Source organism: Saccostrea cucullata, unplaced genomic scaffold, assembly GCF_032062105.1.
Source record: "Saccostrea cucullata isolate Sc308-1 unplaced genomic scaffold, CSIRO_AGI_Scuc_v1 ctg1143, whole genome shotgun sequence".
Lineage (NCBI taxonomy): Eukaryota > Metazoa > Mollusca > Bivalvia > Ostreida > Ostreidae > Saccostrea > Saccostrea cuccullata.
The window spans coordinates 381,818-399,626 of NW_026931334.1; the positions used below are offsets into that span (position 1 = coordinate 381,818).

The following is a 17,809-nucleotide window of genomic DNA, read 5'->3' on the forward strand; positions in this document are numbered from 1 at the left end:
AATATCGTAAATACGCCAAATATTATACATTTACAGTATTACATTGAAGGCCATTGCAGGTTTTACATTGAGGACTTTTATTGTTCTGATATTACATTGGGACTCCAACTCTTAAAGTATTACAACATGTCAGCCAAGTTTATATCGGTACCTGGACCGGATATATTGTGGTACCGACTACCAAATACTACCAGATACCTACACGTGGACCGCTATAACAATAGTAACAGGGCTGTATATTACACCACAACTTACAGCATACAAGCCGTATATAAGTACATGTTTGGCAGCTACGTTGTGGAAGCAGATAATTACAGAGGTCCAAGAGTCAGAGCTTACATTGAACTTCTGGAAGTCTTCAACTGTTTAGGTATATTATTGAACTAAATGATGATGAATGAACATGAACTTCTGGAAGACTTCAACTGTTCAGGTAAATTATTGAACTAACTGAGAAATCAAACCGTTCAGGTATAACATTGAGGACTCCAATCGAACAGGAATACTAGTAATACTGAACATAATTAGGACTCAAACTGTTTAGTTACTGTAAACGTATCCTATTTAGCGGTGTATTCTGTTTAGCGATTTTGGCGGAAAGCAGAGTCCGCTTAATCACGTACATTCGCTAAATTTCTTGTATGTCATAAATTTATCTCTAGCACATTCAGAAAGTACTGAATTAATTCTTCTTTAATTTGATGAAAAATTATTTTCCACCAAATATCGTAAACACGCCAAATATTACACATTTACATTATTACACTGAGGGCCATTGCAGGTTTTACATTGAGGACTTTTATTGTTCTGATATTACATTGGGACTCCAACTCTTAAAGTATTACAATGTGGACTCCATTGCTTCAGGTATTACCCCGGTATGTTGAATCTTTGAATCTAAGGAGAATCACAACCATTCTGGTACATACATGACTTAACTGTAGAGATTTTATATTGAGGACTCCAACTGTTCAGGTACATGTATATATAACATTGAACTTACACGGACTCAAACTTATATTTGATCTTTGCAGACCTCAAATTCAGTGTATTTTGATAAACGTATTATACCCCCTGCAAACGACGGAATATATTGGAATCTTGGAATCACCATGTCCGTCCGTCTGTAGACGAGATTTGTTCGGACCGTTTCTCGAAAACTATTTCAAGGATTTGTCTGAAAATTTATACACTTTTTATTCACCATATGAAGATGTGCATTCTGGTATTTTCATTATGATTGGATGATTTTCTGCATTTTTCAGGAATTTTTTTTTTCTTTTTTATCTAAACTAAACGAAGTTGGGGGAGATTATGTGATACAATCGGCGTCCCACTGCCAGATTTCAGTTTTTGTTGCAATTTTCTTTTTAAGTACTTCTATGCCCTACATGAGTCAGATATGCATGGAGGATGCTTCTAGTGTGTTTTTTTAATACCAGTCAAGGATTCGGATGCTGCAAATTCAGCTAAGGAATGACCAGGTTAATGTTTTTAGAGCAGGTTAAAGTTTTGAATGTAGGTTTATGTTTTTGGTGCAAGTTTCATTTCCAAATAGTTATAAGCCCTATGTTGACCCAACTTGCATGGATGGTACGTCTAAGGATGCATACTATCAGACTTGCTTCGGATGCTGGATCTGACTTACATTTCCGGTTGAGTGAACAGGTTAAAGTTTTAGGTGCAGGTTCCATTTCCAAGTAACTATTAATCCTATATTGCCCAAATTTCCATGGATGATACATCCAAGGATGCATACTGTCAAATTTGCTTCGGATGATTGATCTGACCTACATTTTCCGGTTGAGTGATAGGTTTAAATTTTTGGTGCAGGTCCCATTTCCAAGTAACTATAAACCCTTTGTTGACCAAACTTGTATTGATGAAACATCTAAGAATGCATATTATCAGAATTGCTTCGGATGCTGGATCTTCCCTACATTTTCCGGATGAGTGAACAGGTTAAAGCTTTGGGTGCATGTCTATTTCTATGACGCCATAAGGCCTATCTCAACCAAAATTTCACGGATGATGCATCAAAGGATGAACGCTCTTAAACTTGCATCAGATGCTGGATGTGAATTACATTCTCTGGATGAGTGACTAGTTTAAAGTTTTGGATAAATCTGTTCCCAAGTAACTCCTATCAGATCAATTTGCAGAAATGTCGAATCTTTGGATGTACACTACTAGACTGTAGTTCAATATGGGGCTTACTTAAAGACAACATTCGTTGAGGTGAACTCTGTAATCTCTGTTTACTTATGTTTTTTTCTGATTTTATCCAAACCGTTTCTGAAAAATATTACATTTTTTGTTAATTTTTCTGCATTTTACAAGGTTTTTTTCATTGTATGGACTTAGTCATTTTGAGTGTATGTCTAAAGTTTGAGACAAAGAAGCTAACAAAATGTCAACTACAGCTTAAAAAATAGTCATTTAAGCTAAAAAAAAAATATATCATCAAGTATTAAAAACATTTTTTAGCTCACCTGAGCCGAAGGCTCAAGTGAGCTTTTCTTTTCAAAATTTGTCCGTCGTCTGTCGTTGTTGTCGTCGTTGCCGTAAACTTTTCATATTTTCATCTTCTTCTCAAGATCCGTTGGGCCAATTTCAACCAAACTTGCCAAAAAGTATCCTTGGGTGAAGGGGATTCAAGTTTGTGCAAAAGAAGGGCCAAGCCCTTTTCCAAGGGAGATAATGATGAATTAATGAAAAGTTAATGGCATCTTTTAAAAATCATCTTCTCCAGAACCATTGGGCCAGGAAAGATGAAACCCATGTGGAAGCATCCTCAGGTAGTGTAGATTCACGTTTGTTCAAATCATGACCCCCAGGGGTAGGGCGGGGCCACAATGGCTGATCAAATTTTTACATAGAAATACATGTATATAAGAAAAGAATCTTTAAAAAATATTCTTCTCCTAAACCATTGGGCCAACAAAGATGAAACTAATGTGGAAGCATCCTCAGGTAGTGTAGATTCAAGTTTGTTCAAATCATGACACCCCCCCCCCCCCCAAGGTAGGGCGGGGCCACAATAGCCGATCAAAATTTTACATAGGAATTCATTCTAGGAAAATCATTTTAAAATCGTCTTGTCAAGATCAGCAAAGCTACGATTTGTGATATTAATATGGAAACATTCTCAGTTAGAGTTAATTCAAGTTTGTTCATATCATGACCCCTAGGAGTAAGGTGTGGCCATAATGGGCAATCAAATCTTTACATAGAAATATATAGGAAAAATCTTTGAAACTCTTCTTCTCAAGTACGGCAAAATTATACATGTATGTTTTATTGATATGGTGACATATCAGGTAAAAAAAAATCAAATCCCTTCTACCCAAACAAGTAAACTTTTCAATACTGAGCTGATTTGTGTTTTTAACTAGACCATGTACTCAGGTGAGCGGTGTGGCCCATGGGCCTCTTGTTACATTACACAGCAGATAGTGTAAACCCATTTGTCCCTTGGGAGTAATAAGTGGACATGCATCCAGTTAAAGATTAATTAACGAGTTTGTTGTTGGAAGTTGTTAGAAAATCTCTAATAAAGTATGTTATCCTTATCTCCTGTGAATTTGGCAAAAGAATTGAAGATCTCTGATCTCTAATTCTTTTAATTGTAATTTATTGTCTGATCAAACCGCCTAGTTACTGGATGACTAGCCTTTTATTTTTAAAATGAATGTAATATAAAGTTACCAAGATTAATTTGATTTTGTATATTGATATGATTTTTTTCAACAATCAATTTGCATAGTATCGTATTTCACAAGGATGACAGCTTTAATTTATTTTTTCAATATAATAAAAAACAATGTAATTACAGTGTATTAGTATTGATGTTTTATAAAGTTGAACTTTAGTTTCATTCATTTAAAAAATATAACGAGCAATTTTATTTTCACTCAACATGTTTATTGCCTGACGTCACGGCGCCAGGCACTACTAAGGATCAATATTTCCTAGGTGCGAAGCTAAGAGGTCACAGTTAGCCTACATGCGTTTCAGCAACAACAGTTAGCAGAAAAATAACCATATTGCTGATACAATACATTGATGTATTTATTTCCTTTAGCTTTTTGCTAGCAGCTATTTATTTCATATGAGTTCTTATACGGATATGTCCGTTTGACCTTCTTTCCGCGTTTCTATACTACTGGCTTAGTCCATTTTTCATCTAGGTAAGGGGTGACACAATCATTTCGCGCCAAAATGTCACGTGTAAGTTTTTGCGCCATTTTTCTGGACTATTCTATTGAATGGAAATGAAAAATGCATGAATTATATAAAGTCTGTTCTTCTTGAATTCTGGTCGTGCTTTGGGGAAAAAAAAACATACCGGTGATACTAGTATTGTGAAGTGAGTTAGAAGTTACATCATTTAAAGTAATAAAAACGAAACGAGCAAAAACCTTTTAAGAGGATATACTGGCCAAATATATATCTGATCATACCCCCCCCCCTCCATGGGGTTTCCTCCACAGAGTATAGACTTATAAAAGTGTCCTCCATTTCAGGATTGAGAAAGTTTATTGCTTTTTTGCTCGTACAAATATATTTGACGTGGACCCCTCATCCCTGGGAAAAACTTCCTGAATAGAGCTTTAATTATTTATCCCACGTTTCCAACAATCTTTGATGCTCTGGCATACCCAAGATACTGTTAAACATATTCTGCATGTCACTCATAACCGTTACGATTCCCAATTTCTTGTAGTTATCATATTTTCAGCCGTCTTCCTCAAAGCCTATGCTCTATGCAGTTGAATCTATTCCATGTAACCTTTACATGTAGCCATGCTTTCCAGCATTAATCAATTACATTAGTGTTTTCCTTTATTCAATTCATCCTCTAAAACCATTTTTAGACTCGCCGAGTGAGGTGTTCATCTTTACGTCGCGAGTTCGAATCTACAGCGGGACATGTACATAATTTCATTTTTGATTTGAGATACAAACAGTATACATGTATACGTTTTATATAAAATGTTTTCTTTTTCCATTGCTCTGATGAATATCAAACAACTTAAAATGAATGCATGATGTTTTGTGCAACATCTTCATAATTTGCTCTTGTGAAATAATTTAACCCCCCCCCCCCAATGTAACGTTTATAATCTATCATGCTTATAGGTTCTATAGATATTGATGGCATTAGTCAGGCAAGCTTTTTAAAAGCTGTTACTTGTAGGAAAATTATGATCCATAAAATATTCCTCATTTGGTTTATTATCAATTGAACACAAAAAAAAATTGTTTTCCGAAATACCCAATACATGAAAGCATTTATTAGAACTTTATAAACTTAAGGAAATCATTAAGTTGGTCTTATAAAAAGAGATATCATATTATTGATTATTAAAGACCTGTTGGTTTTAGGAGGTTTGCCTATTACAACAACGGAAGAAACAATTACCACAGCAACTGAATCCAGTACCACAGCAATTGAAGTCAGTACTAAATTAAGATCGATAAACACGGCCTCTCCCAAGAAGTCAGGAGAGGGTGGGGTAATAGCAGGAGCTGTAGTGGGGTCACTCCTGTTGATATCCCTGTGGTGAGAGGGACCCTAGTATACATAAGATACAACAGAAAAAGAAAAGGTCAGTATCAATAAAACATATACTGTAGATGTACCTGTTTTGGGGGATGATAAACAAATAGATGTATATTGATACCACACAGTACTTCTACCACATCTACTCCCAATTTTGTATCTGCATAGCAGTTTATCACATGTGAATCACAATGTCCTATATCAATCAACAGACAATGTACACTCTCTGTGTATATGCGAGATTAAAATTTTAGTGAGTAGAAAGACTTGTGTAATTACGCGAAAAATAAACATGATAAAGTTCTTATGAATAAAGAATGCTTTAAAGTAAGTAGCACAGAGGACAGCCATTTTTTTACGGCTTTAAGCTGTTGTCACATTAATGGTTACATTCGCAAGTACAGATGCTTCTAGATGATAATATGATTATCTCTTGTAATGATGCATATAAGTTTATTTATTATTCTCCTCATATTTGTACATCTTCATCAGTACTGATTATTTTATTCCAGGGAATGAAAAATTTGAACAGCTGGACCTTCTGAATGCCCAGAATTGCTGACAAGAAGGAAAGGAATAGGACACAATTTAATGGAAATTACACAACATCCGAATTCATTGCTGCTTACAAAAGGCTATAGGGCATTTTTAAAAATTTTCATAATTTTGTAAAAATCAATCTTCACCTGTGATATATATAAACTACAGTGATTTTTAGCTTACCTGAGCCAGATGCTTATTAGTGAGCTTTCTGATGGGTGAATGTCTGGTGTGTCTTCCTGTTGTCTTTTGTTGGCCGTATGTTAACTTTCCACATTTTTAACTTCTTTGGTACTGAGCCGAGTCCAACCAACTTTAAACAAAGCATTATTGCGTAAAATTATTGTTTAGATAAAGAGGAAAGGATAAGATAATGCATAGTGACAAATTTGGTGGTATTGTTATAAAAATCTAGTTTGCTATAACGGCATAACCACTGGACAAAAACTTACCTCAGGGCTGGGGTGGGTCACAATAGTTGTACATGAGAATTTATAGGGGAAAAAATCGACTATAAAAGAATTCTGTCATCAGTATTAAGGGAAATAAAAACACATTTCAAAAATGTTCATATCGATCCAAGTTTTGTTTTTTAATCCAACTATGAATTCTTATATTCAATAACATACTGTAAATGTATTAATTATATTTAGCATGTACGATATGTGATGAAAATTGAAATTTGTGCAAGTTAGGAAAGACTTGATTTAGTGCGTTTCCTAATGTTCTTATTTATGTATACATGTGCAAAACAATTTATTGTGCTTCAATTAGCGTTTCTTAATTCCGCCAAAAGCGCTAATAAGAATACAAATGTAATACATTGACAGTGGCCTGTTTGTGAAGGACAAAAAAATTCTCCAGAACAGCTGGGTAATATTATTACTCATATTGATACTAAAGTATTCACATGCCACGTAGATTCAAATTTTTGACCATCTGGAGTTGGGGGTGGACCATGATGATATGGGTTCAAAATTTGACATGGGAATTATATGGGGAAAAAAATTCTTCAATCTGAACAACAACATTAACAGGAGGTAAATCTGGTGAGCACCGTGGCCCATCTCTTGTTGAAGTGAAAGGGCTACCTCATGGTGCTTTTCAAGAATTCTTATTCTATTGTAGGAATAATTTTTTAAATAAATCTTATTCGTTGTTCTTTACAAGAAAAATCCTTTCTTTTTAATCTTGCAAATCCATTGTTTGAGATAATTCTATTATTTGAGACAAATAATCAAGTTATGTTGTCATAAATTTTATTTACTTTCTATACATATCAATTTTAGAACTAATATGTATTATGTGATAAATATTTTGCATTAGCTCATTCATGTTATGAGCAAGTATTAAAACTGAATAAATGCCTGTGTGTTTATTATGCCTGTGTTTGGGCATGTTTTGATAAAGTATTTCAACATATATTGTCATATGATGGAATTTTAAGATTAAGTATGACTATGTTCAAAGTATGACCCCAGTGGGTCAGGCTAGGGGTCTCTGTAGGGTTTCATAGCTTACTTAATTACTAAAATACTTATGCCTGCTACCCCTTTTGTGGCACAGGCCTCTTACAAGATTCCTCCAGGCCCCTCTATCCTCTATCCTGAGCAATGCTTTCTACCTCCAGTTTTTACCCATTCTTTTGACATCTGCCTCCAAATCTCCCCGCCAGGTGTTCTTTGGCCTCCCTCTCTTACGTTTTCCTTTGGGGTTCCAGGATAGGGCTTTACTTGTGGTGTTCTTATGTGGCTTGTGTAGAGTATGCCCTATCCACCTCCACCTTCTCTTCATTATTTCTGCTTTTATATGCGCTTGGTTGGTTCTTTGCCACAGATTGGTGTTATTTATTTTGTCGGGCCATCTAATCTGGTTGGTGCGTCTCGGACAAAGTTGACAAATGTCTGGATCCTGTTTACAGTGGAAACGGTCATCCTCCATGTCTTGGAACCATACTGAAGCACAGCCTTGACATTGTTGTTAAAAAGCCTGACTTTGGTGCATGTTGTTATTCCCATGGTCTTCCAGATGTTTACAAGTTGCAGGAATGCTAATCTGGCCTTTCCTATTCTTGCCTTTATGTCAGCTTCTGTTCCTCCTTGTTAATCCACTATACCGCTAAGGTAGGTGAAATGTTCTACTTCCTCTATTTCCTGAACTTCTATATTTAATGAGTATGTGATGGTGTGTTTGCTCTTAGGATCTTAGTTTTTGCGATATTGATGTTGAGTCCTATCTGTGTTGATGTCTACGCCACTGTTGTAATTTTCTCCTGCATTTGTTCCTGGGTATGTGATAAAAGTGTCAGGTCATCCACAAAGTCTAGGTTGTCTAACTTGACCATGGTGTCCACTGTGATCTATTTCTTCTATTGTTTGTGGATGATTTCATTATCCAGTCTATTGCCAGAAGAAACAGAAAGGGTGACAAAAGACATCCCTGACGAACTCCCTTTTTTACTTCGAATGGTTCAGTCAGTTGTCCTCCATGTATGACTTTGCATATCAGGTGTCCATAAGAGTTGCGGATGATTTTCACCAGTTTACAAGGAACTCCATAATGTTGCAGAAGTTTCCATATTGTCTCCCTGTCAACACTGTCAAAGTCTTTTTTGTAACCTATGAAGCCTTCATAGAGGGAGGAGTTCCATTCAGCACTTTGCTCGATGATGATGCGCAACGTTGCTATGTGGTCCTTACAAGATCTATTTTGACGAAATCCAGCTTGGTGGTCACGTAACTTATCTTCCACTTCTTTCATTCTGTTCAGTATGATCCTGTTGCATACATTCCCTGAAACATCCAACAGTGTTATTCCTCTATAATTGGCACAATTGCTGAGGTCTTCTAGTTTGAAAGCTTGATTAGGTATCCTTCATTCCATTCTTCAGGGATTGTTTCTGCCTCCCATATTTTCAGAAAAAGTTGGTGGAGCATGTTGGCTGAGTTGTCAAAATCAGCTTTAAGTGTCTCGGATGGAATATTATCAGGCCCGGTTGACTTGTCATTCCTCATCTGTTTTAGGGCTATTTTGATTTCCTCCTCAGTAGGAGGTCCCCAATCTATGTCTAGGTCTTCGTCTGCTGGTGTAATGTTACGAGGGTTGGGTGGAACTGGCCTATTCAACAAATCTTCAAAATGTTCTTTCCATCTCCTTCTTTGTTCTTCTTCCCCTTATAGTTGTTTCCCTGCTTTGTCTTTCACTGGCTTTTCTTGATTACTTTGCTTCCCAGCTAGCTTCTTTGTGTCATACAGATCTTTCATGTTTCCTGCTTTTGCAGCTTGCTTCTGCTTCTGTTGCCATTTCCTCGATGTACCTTCTTTTGTCGGCTTTAATACCTTGTATTCTTCTCTTGTTGGCCTCCGTATACTCTTTTTGTGCTTTTGTTTTTTTTAGCTCTTGTTCTGCGTGAATTGACCACAGCCTTCTCATCCTTCCTCTTCTGTACTTTCTTAAGCGTGTCATTTGTGATCCAGTCTTTATGATGATACTTTTTCACTCCAAGTATTTCATGGCAGCTTGATGCCATGGTTTCTTTTATCCCTTTCCAATGATCTTCAACTGTTGTTAGTTCACATATCTCTTGTAAGGCTTGGTATTTGTTTTTCACCGCAATCTTGTACTCCTGTAAGATTGAGTATCTTGAAGATATCTCTGATTCTCTGAGAGTTTCCTTTTTTTCATTTTCTTGCGCTTCAGTTTGATCCTGCCTGTCAGTAGATGGTGATCTGAGGCTACGTCTGCTGCTCATTTGACTCTGGTATCCCGCAAAGATCTTCTAAACTTCTTATTGATACATATATGGTCTATCTGATTTTCAGTTATCTGGTCTGGTGATACCCAGGTGGCTTTGTGGATTCTTTTGTGTTGGAATAAAGTGCCACCAATAACTAATTTGTTGAAAGCACATAAGTTTGCTAATCTTTCACCATTTTCATTCATTTGGCCCAGTCCATGTTGTCCCATGACCCCACTATATCCGGTGTTATCTTTTCCAATTTTGGCATTAAGGTCTCCCATCATGATGGTAACATCTCTTTCTCTACAGGTGTCAATAACGCTTTGAAGTCTGTTGTAGAACTCATCTTTTGCTTCTTCCTCTGCATCATTTGTTGGAGCATAGCATTGAATAATATTTGTGTTAATCCGTTTATGTTTTGTTTTAAATGATGCCTTTATGATCCTTGGACCATGTGCTTCTCAACCTATTAATGCTTCCCTTGCTGTTTTGGATAGCATGAGTGCCACTCCTTGAGAATACGGTGAATTTTCTTCTTCATGTCTGAAATAGAGGAGTAATTCACCTGTGGTAAGTCTGCACTGTCCTGATTGAATCCATCTTGTCTCACTTATGCGGGCCGAGCAGTGTAAAATTGTATAGTTCCTTATCCCTGCTGCAATTTGCGCCGTTTTCCCTGCTTCGTACATGGTTCTTACTTTCCAAGTTCCTATATTGATAGTTCTGTGTTCGAGGAAGGTTATCTGCATCTTGACTAAATCTTGTTTGCGTTTCTTTAGCTCTTGTGTTTTACATGGTAGGGTTGCTAAACTTGCGCACAGCCATAACCCCCTGGACCCGGAGGACCGGTGGTTTTCTTTTGGGATTTTCCTTCCCCTAGTCACAGGTTCCGTCATTTAACTCGAAGTTTTGATAGTGTAACTTAGCGACATCAGTTACATCCTTCGAGACCTTCACCAGACTTTGACCCCGTTTCAAAGCTTAGTAAAGAAATTACCCTAACCCTAACACTAACTCATTAGGGTTAAGATAAGTCTGCAAGTGTTAGGGTTAGGGTTAGGCTTAGCGTTAGGGTTAAGCTTAGAGTTAGAGTAAGGCTTAAGGTTAAAATGTGAATTAGGGTTAGGCTGTTAGGGTTAGGGCTAGGGTTAGGGTTAGGCTAACCCTAACCATTGCAGTCCAACCCTTACCCATGCCATAATCCTAACCCTAATCTCAATGCTTCTTCTTTACCTTTACAGTTTAACCCTAACCCTAACCTAACACTAGCAGGCTAACCTTAGCTCTAATCCAACCTTTGCAGCCTTACCCTGAATCTAGTGTTAGGGTTAGTCTGCAAGGGCTAAGGTAAGCATTAGGGTTAGCCTTCTAGGGTTAAGCTAGGGTTGGGACTAGGATTAGGGTTAAGCTGCAAGGTTAGGGTTAAGTGGTGAAGGGTTAGCAATAGGGTTAGGGTTAGCCTGCTAGGGTTAGGGTTATATTGTATAGGAAATGCATTAAGGTTAGGGTAAATGTTAGGGGTACGCTGTAAATGTTAGGGTAAGCATTCTAGGGGTAGGTTAGGGTTAGGGTTAGGGTTAAGCTGCAAGGGTTAGGGTTAGGGTTAGGGATAGGCCCTAAAAGGATAAGCATTAGGGTTAGGGTTAGGGTTAAGCCGTAAGGATTAGGGTTAGGGTTATTAACTGCTATTTAGAGGTAAACATATAAAAAATGCCCCCAACACCGGCGAACCGGTGCCAGAGGCGTTAAGTTGTACTAGAAAAATAACAAACAAAAAAAGCCTCCACCACCGGCGGACCGGTGGCAGAGGCTCAATGTTATAGACAAAGTCCAAGCTATAAGCAAAAATAGACTAAGTCCAAATTAGAAAAATAGACTAAGTCCAAAAAAGACCTAGTAAGAAAAAACGGTGGCAGAGGCGTAAAAAAATGAAATAAAATGACAAAGTCTTTTTCCCTCACACGCCCGTAAGCGCGCTGCTCCCTTCCAGACCAGTCGTCGGGGAGCCGAGCTTTCCGCCGTTGCGGAAAGTCTCTCTTTTTCCGTGTCTCAGTGTTTACACACGTCTGCGATCGCCCAGAACCTGCACTGTAGCAACGACTCGGCGAGAGTAAAAGTAACCAAAATTAATTGACCTTGGACAATTACAGGCGGAATGGTCCACCACCTTAAAAAAAACTTTAAAACGACAAAGATACATAGTAATCTATGAGAAGAAAATTAACTAAAGAAAGTCCCACTCACACAGAGGAAACAGACTTTTTAAGTCCGGACAATTTGCATTTATATACATTTATTTTTGTTTGTTTGCCCCTTTTTTTCCTTGTCAAAATTTTCGAGTCTGGCGTTTGGAGTTGACGTGGAGCCCAGCCACAGGAAAAAATAAAGATGGTATCATGATTTTAACCAGAAGTTTCTGTCAAGACTGTAGCTCTACTGGTTTGTTAACTTATAACAAAGGGTAAAAAAGAAGCCATTGCCATCAGGCCACAACTGTAGAAGGAGTAGCGTTTTAAAGGAATTTCACAGACATTTCTACTTTTAGTAACAATGGCAACACCGTTCATCGAAATAAAAAAAACCCGATGCACTAATTTATGTATCTTAGTGTAGTCTACTTGTGTGCCAAGTTAGAAGTAAATCAGACCAAAATTGTAGGAGGAGTAGCGCTTTAAAGGAATTTCACAGAAAATTCTATTTTTAGTAACCATGGCAACGCCGTTCATTGAAATCAAAAACCGATGCAATATTTTATGTATCTTAGTGTTGTCTACTTGTGTGCCAAGTAATATTGAAATCAGACCAAAACTGTAGAAAGAGTAGCGTTTTAAAGGAGTTTCACAGAAAATTCTATTTTCGTAACAATGGCAACACCGTTTATCGACATCAAAAACCGATGCACTATTTTGTGTATCTTAGAGTAGTCTACTTGTGTGCTAAGTTATATTAAAATCAGACAAAAACTGTAAAAAAAAAAAAAAAGAAGCGTTTTAAAGGAATTTCACAGAAAATTCTATTTTTAGTAACCATGGCAACACCGTTTATCGACATCAAAAACCGATGCACTATTTTGTGTATCTTAGTGTAGTCTACTTGTGTGCCAAGTTATAATAAAATCAGATCAAAACTGTAGGAGGAGTAGTGTTTTGAAAAATTGTTTACAGACAGACGGACGGACACCTTACTATCGCATAAGCTCTTCTGGTCTCAGACCAGTAGAGCTAAAAATGCCATCATCCTTAAAAAGTTTTCCTTTACAAACCGGGAGTATGTTGGTGGGAGTGTCTAGAATTTAGTGATTTTTCTTTTGCATACATGTATTTTCTAGAGGCGTAGCAACAGGGGGGGGGGGGGGGCAGCCTATTTTTTTTTTCCCAACCTTACTTAAACTATAGGATATGTTAATTGAAAACCTGGTTGCCCCCCTGGTTTACACCCCCCTCCCCCCCCCCCCCCCCACACGAAATAGGATTTTCGACTTTGGGGAATTTTTTTTTTTTGCTTGTCAACTTTTTCAGGTTAGTAATAATTTTTTTTTCTCTGGCTGCCCCCCCCCCCCCCCCCTCACTTTCAAAAACGATGCTACGCCACTGCTTTCGGGCCAATCAAAGACAGATTCTTTATTTCCATGATAATCAGAGACACATTTATATGATATTTTTTTCTTATTATTTAATTTTTTACCAGTTGAGGAGAACAATTTGAGGACAAATGATGTTCTGTATACAGTTCAAATTCTGCTAGCAACCCCTTTTCTTTTCGTCTCCTTAGCTGTTGGCTTTACATGGAAAATGCATAATTATCAATATGAGAGGAAAAATAGAAATTATGTCTTTGTCTGAAAGCTGTAAATTTTTTATCCAAATAAAATTGTGTTCTCTGTAACAGTGCGTATAGGATAAGATAATTTTATTTTCCAATTTTGGGACCAGAAAGCATGAAAGTTTCTTTTTAAAATGATGATAGAAAGTTAGAGAAAGGTTACATACACACAAATAAACACACAGACACACACACTCTTACACATGTACACATGCATATATCTGATTTACTCCATACAAGTAAATATGAATTTTTTGAATGCGTATAATATATAGAATTTTTGAATGCGTACATATCGAATCAATAAATGCTCGACCTATCAAAAAAAAAACATTTTTGGTTTTCCGATCTCCATCGAATTTCTTGAGGAAAAGCCGGGAAGTCGCGGAATATGAAAACTGTATATCAATTCACTATATGTATACTCAATTCTCATTATATCGCGGGTTCCATTGTATCGCGGTATATTCCAAAAAACTAGATACATAGCCCATGTGATTTTTGTGGATAAAGCTATCTGTCTGTCACCTGAATGTAAATTTTTGTGATGATTAAAATGAATGGAACATGCGTCGGGAATGCGGGTGGTTTCGCTCCGATTACGTGTTCGCGCCGAGTGGTTTCGCGCCGATCACTTGTGGATTCGCCCCGATTGGTTTCTACTGTATAACTGAAGATACCGCTTATCGCATAGTCATTTGATTAATATCTATATTAAGATATTATAAACAAAGGCAATTGCAATGAAATGGGAAGTCTTTTAAATCGTCATGCAGAAGAATCCTTGTTCTACTCCTTGTTCTACATAATTTAATATTGTAAATCAAATGAAAAACAATTACAACCTTCATTGAAAAGTGAATGAGATTTGTGAAATAAATATTTATTTTAACATCCAGTCTTAATTATTCCAAATTCGACGATGAAATTTGTTCAAATATAGTCATAATTTGGCTAAAAATGGCTTCACTATAAGTATTAATACAATATGGGATAATTATCCGACACACGACATTAACGCTTGGGGTTAATTAATTACTAGGTACTTAGTTATATAATTACAGGTAATCGGGGGGAAGCCATATTGTATACTATCCATATCTTACCTGTAGATAAATGGGGCGAAACCACTTGGCGCGATACCACTCGGCGCGAACACGTAATCGGCGCGAAACCACCCTACACCCTTACGCCAGTTGACCCCGGATTGACCTCGCAAAGGGGAATAACTTTTGTAAATGTGAGAGTCTCCAATTTAGGAGGCAAATAAGACTTCATGTTTTAAAAATAGACTACAAATTAAAGGATGCATGCTTGGGAAATAATTTGACACTGAAAAGTTAGGCCAAAGTCTGGTTTATGAATATCATTTGATGAGAGTTCAGGTAAAAAATTGGAATTACACTTTTTAAGCAAAAGCTTTTAAGTACCGCGATATAATGAGACACCAGTATATATACAATCTGATCAATCATACGACGTCACGGAGCTGTTCGGAGCTTATGGGGACAGCCGAGCGTCTGGTTGAAACTAGACCTAGTGCAATTTTGGTCGGAAAACATTGCAGAGTTATTTTTTGTTTCTTTGAAAGATTTCTACAAACTGAAAGCCTTTTATACTTTATTATTTATTTATTTATTCACGCAAGGGACATTTTTTGGGAAGTAAAGGAATTCTGGGAATGTTTCACATAAATGTGCCTGATGTATGTACAAATTTCATTCCGAATTTCCTCTGTTCTTACACATTAGTCTATTGAACTCGCTTTGTATACTCGCTTTTCCTAAACATGTGTTCCTATCATGTTCTTTCACTGTCTCCACAACAAAACAATCCTTTTTATATTGCTGTTAATACCCCTCATGGCCCTGAAATTAAGATCATTGAAAATTTCGCCTATTTATACTGCCATTTTGGTTTGCAAGATAATTCAGTCCAACACACTTCATACAGATGACAACTACGAGAGTGCTTGATAGAGGAGTGTGGATTTTTTGTGAAATTTTAAGCTTTTTTGCAATTGAAGTAAGAATTTGGAAGAATTAACCCAGAACTGAGTGCAACTTTTTATTCACAATAAATATACCGTTTGACTTTTCTATAAAACAGAATGTGTCATAATTGTTGATCTTTCTCTTCCAGTGTTTGTAATTTTATGTTTGAGTGTGTGACTTTGTGGGTGTCATACTTGCCAGCCACCAACATGTAAAAGTTTTGTCATGACCAGATTTGGAAAGTTAAAAATCTGGTCATAAGGCGTAACAGCATTCACAACATATTTGTAAGACTCTGAAGTCCGATGGTGAAGCCAAAGTCCGATGGTTTTGTCAAACCCCGAGGGTCTCGATGGCATGTTGTCTTTACGGACACCAAAGTCCGATGGTCATGCGAAAGTCCGATGGCTCGTTTCCTATGAGACACGCGACGCTGAAGTGCGATGGTCTTACACACCAAAGTCCGATGGTGCGGAGGAACAATCAATGTTTATGAGGTCACAATAGTCCGACTCCGACATCATGGCATTGTCCTGCATTCAAAATTCGTTGATTCAGTATTCGTCTCACATTTTTACTGATATTGCTTATTGTTTTCGCCCACCAGAGCTATTAGGGCTAGTCCTTGTAGACTTTTCGATTGATAAGGATTAGTTCTTGAACACCAATGTGTTTCCCAGAGAGATTTTATGGTTAGTCCTCGCACACTATTGGACTGATTTGGGTTAGTTCTGCACCCATCCAAGATATCTAGCTTATAGTTTTAAGACATTTTTTGATTGATAAGTGTTAGTCTTGCACCTATAGCTATAAGATTAGGGTAATCTTTGCATTTAATATTTATTTGTATTTTATTTTAAACAAATTGGGCTTGGCATGGTGCGGTATTTTTGCACAGCAGTACTATGACGCCATAAATGTTTATTGTTTTCCGCACCATCGGACTTTGGCGTGTCAAACCATCAGGGTTTGGTGCAGACCATCGGACTTTGGCGTGACCATTGGACTTTGGAGTCCCATCGCACTGTGGAGTCCTACATATTTACCATGACTACATTAAAAATGATATTGCATAAAAATACAATAACCATTAGTGTATTGAGAAATATTTTATTGCTGAAAAGAAGCTTTGTAACTTACAATGGAAAATTTTGAATTTGTTTAATTCATTCATTGATTAAAACATGTTAAAAGGGCTTTAAAGGTTTCCTGAATCAAGTGTGCATTTTTAGGTCACCTGAGTAACTCAGGTGACCTATTGCTATCTGTTTTTGTCTGTCGTCGTACGTCGTCCGTCATGTGTTAACATTTGAACATTTTCAGCTTCTTCTCTGAAACCACTGAACCAATTTCAACCAAATTTGGTATACAGCATTTATGGGTGGAGGGGAACGAAAATTGTGAATTTCATGGTCCCTGCCCTCCTGGGGCCTGAGGGGTGGGGCCAAAACCACCAAAATTATTGCAATCTTTAAAAATCTTCTTCTTTACTCCTGGACATCAAGCAGGCAAACTGTTGGCATGAATGTAATGAGCATTGAGTCCTCTACCAAAATTGTGAAATTCATGGCCCCAGGGTCAGAGGTTTTTGTGCTAGGGCGGGGCTATATAGATTATATAGTAAAAATGCAATATTTCTTTGAAAATCTTCTTCTCTGCTCTTGGGTATTAAGTAAACTAACTAAGTACATAGTTATGTTGAGAAAGAGTGCCTCTACCAAAATTGTAAATTTTATGGCCCCAGGGTCAGGGGTTCTGGTATTAGGGCGGGGCTCTATTGATCATATAGTGAAAATGCATTTATTCTTTGAAAATCTTCTTCTCTGCTTCTGGGTATTAAATGAACTAACTAAGTACATAGTTATGTTGAGCAAGAGTGCCTCTACCAAAATTTTGAATTTTATGGCCCCAGGGTCAGGGGTTCTGGTGTTAGGGCAGGGCTCTATTGATCATATAGTGAAAATGCATTTATTCTTTGAAAATCTTCTTCTCTGCTTCTGGGTAATAAATGAACTAACTAAGTACATAGTTATGTTGAGCAAGAGTGCCTCTACCAAAATTGTGAATTTTATGGCCCCAGGGTCAGGGGTTCTGGTGTTAGGGCAGGGCTCTATTGATCATATAGTGAAAATGCATTTATTCTTTGAA

The 17,809-nt window shown here is 37.2% G+C and overlaps 1 protein-coding gene and 1 long non-coding RNA gene across 3 annotated transcripts in view; both read left to right on the forward strand.

The window, feature by feature from the left end:
• LOC134232252 (uncharacterized) overlaps nt 1-17,809 on the forward strand; it is a 53,664-nt gene that overhangs the window by 9,087 nt on the left and 26,768 nt on the right. The gene's annotated exons all lie outside the window — the stretch shown is intronic.
• Nucleotides 140-6,139, forward strand: LOC134232265 (uncharacterized). The gene is made up of 3 exons (XR_009984737.1): nt 140-370; nt 5,392-5,612; nt 6,079-6,139. It is a non-coding gene; the product is annotated as an uncharacterized LOC134232265 (long non-coding RNA).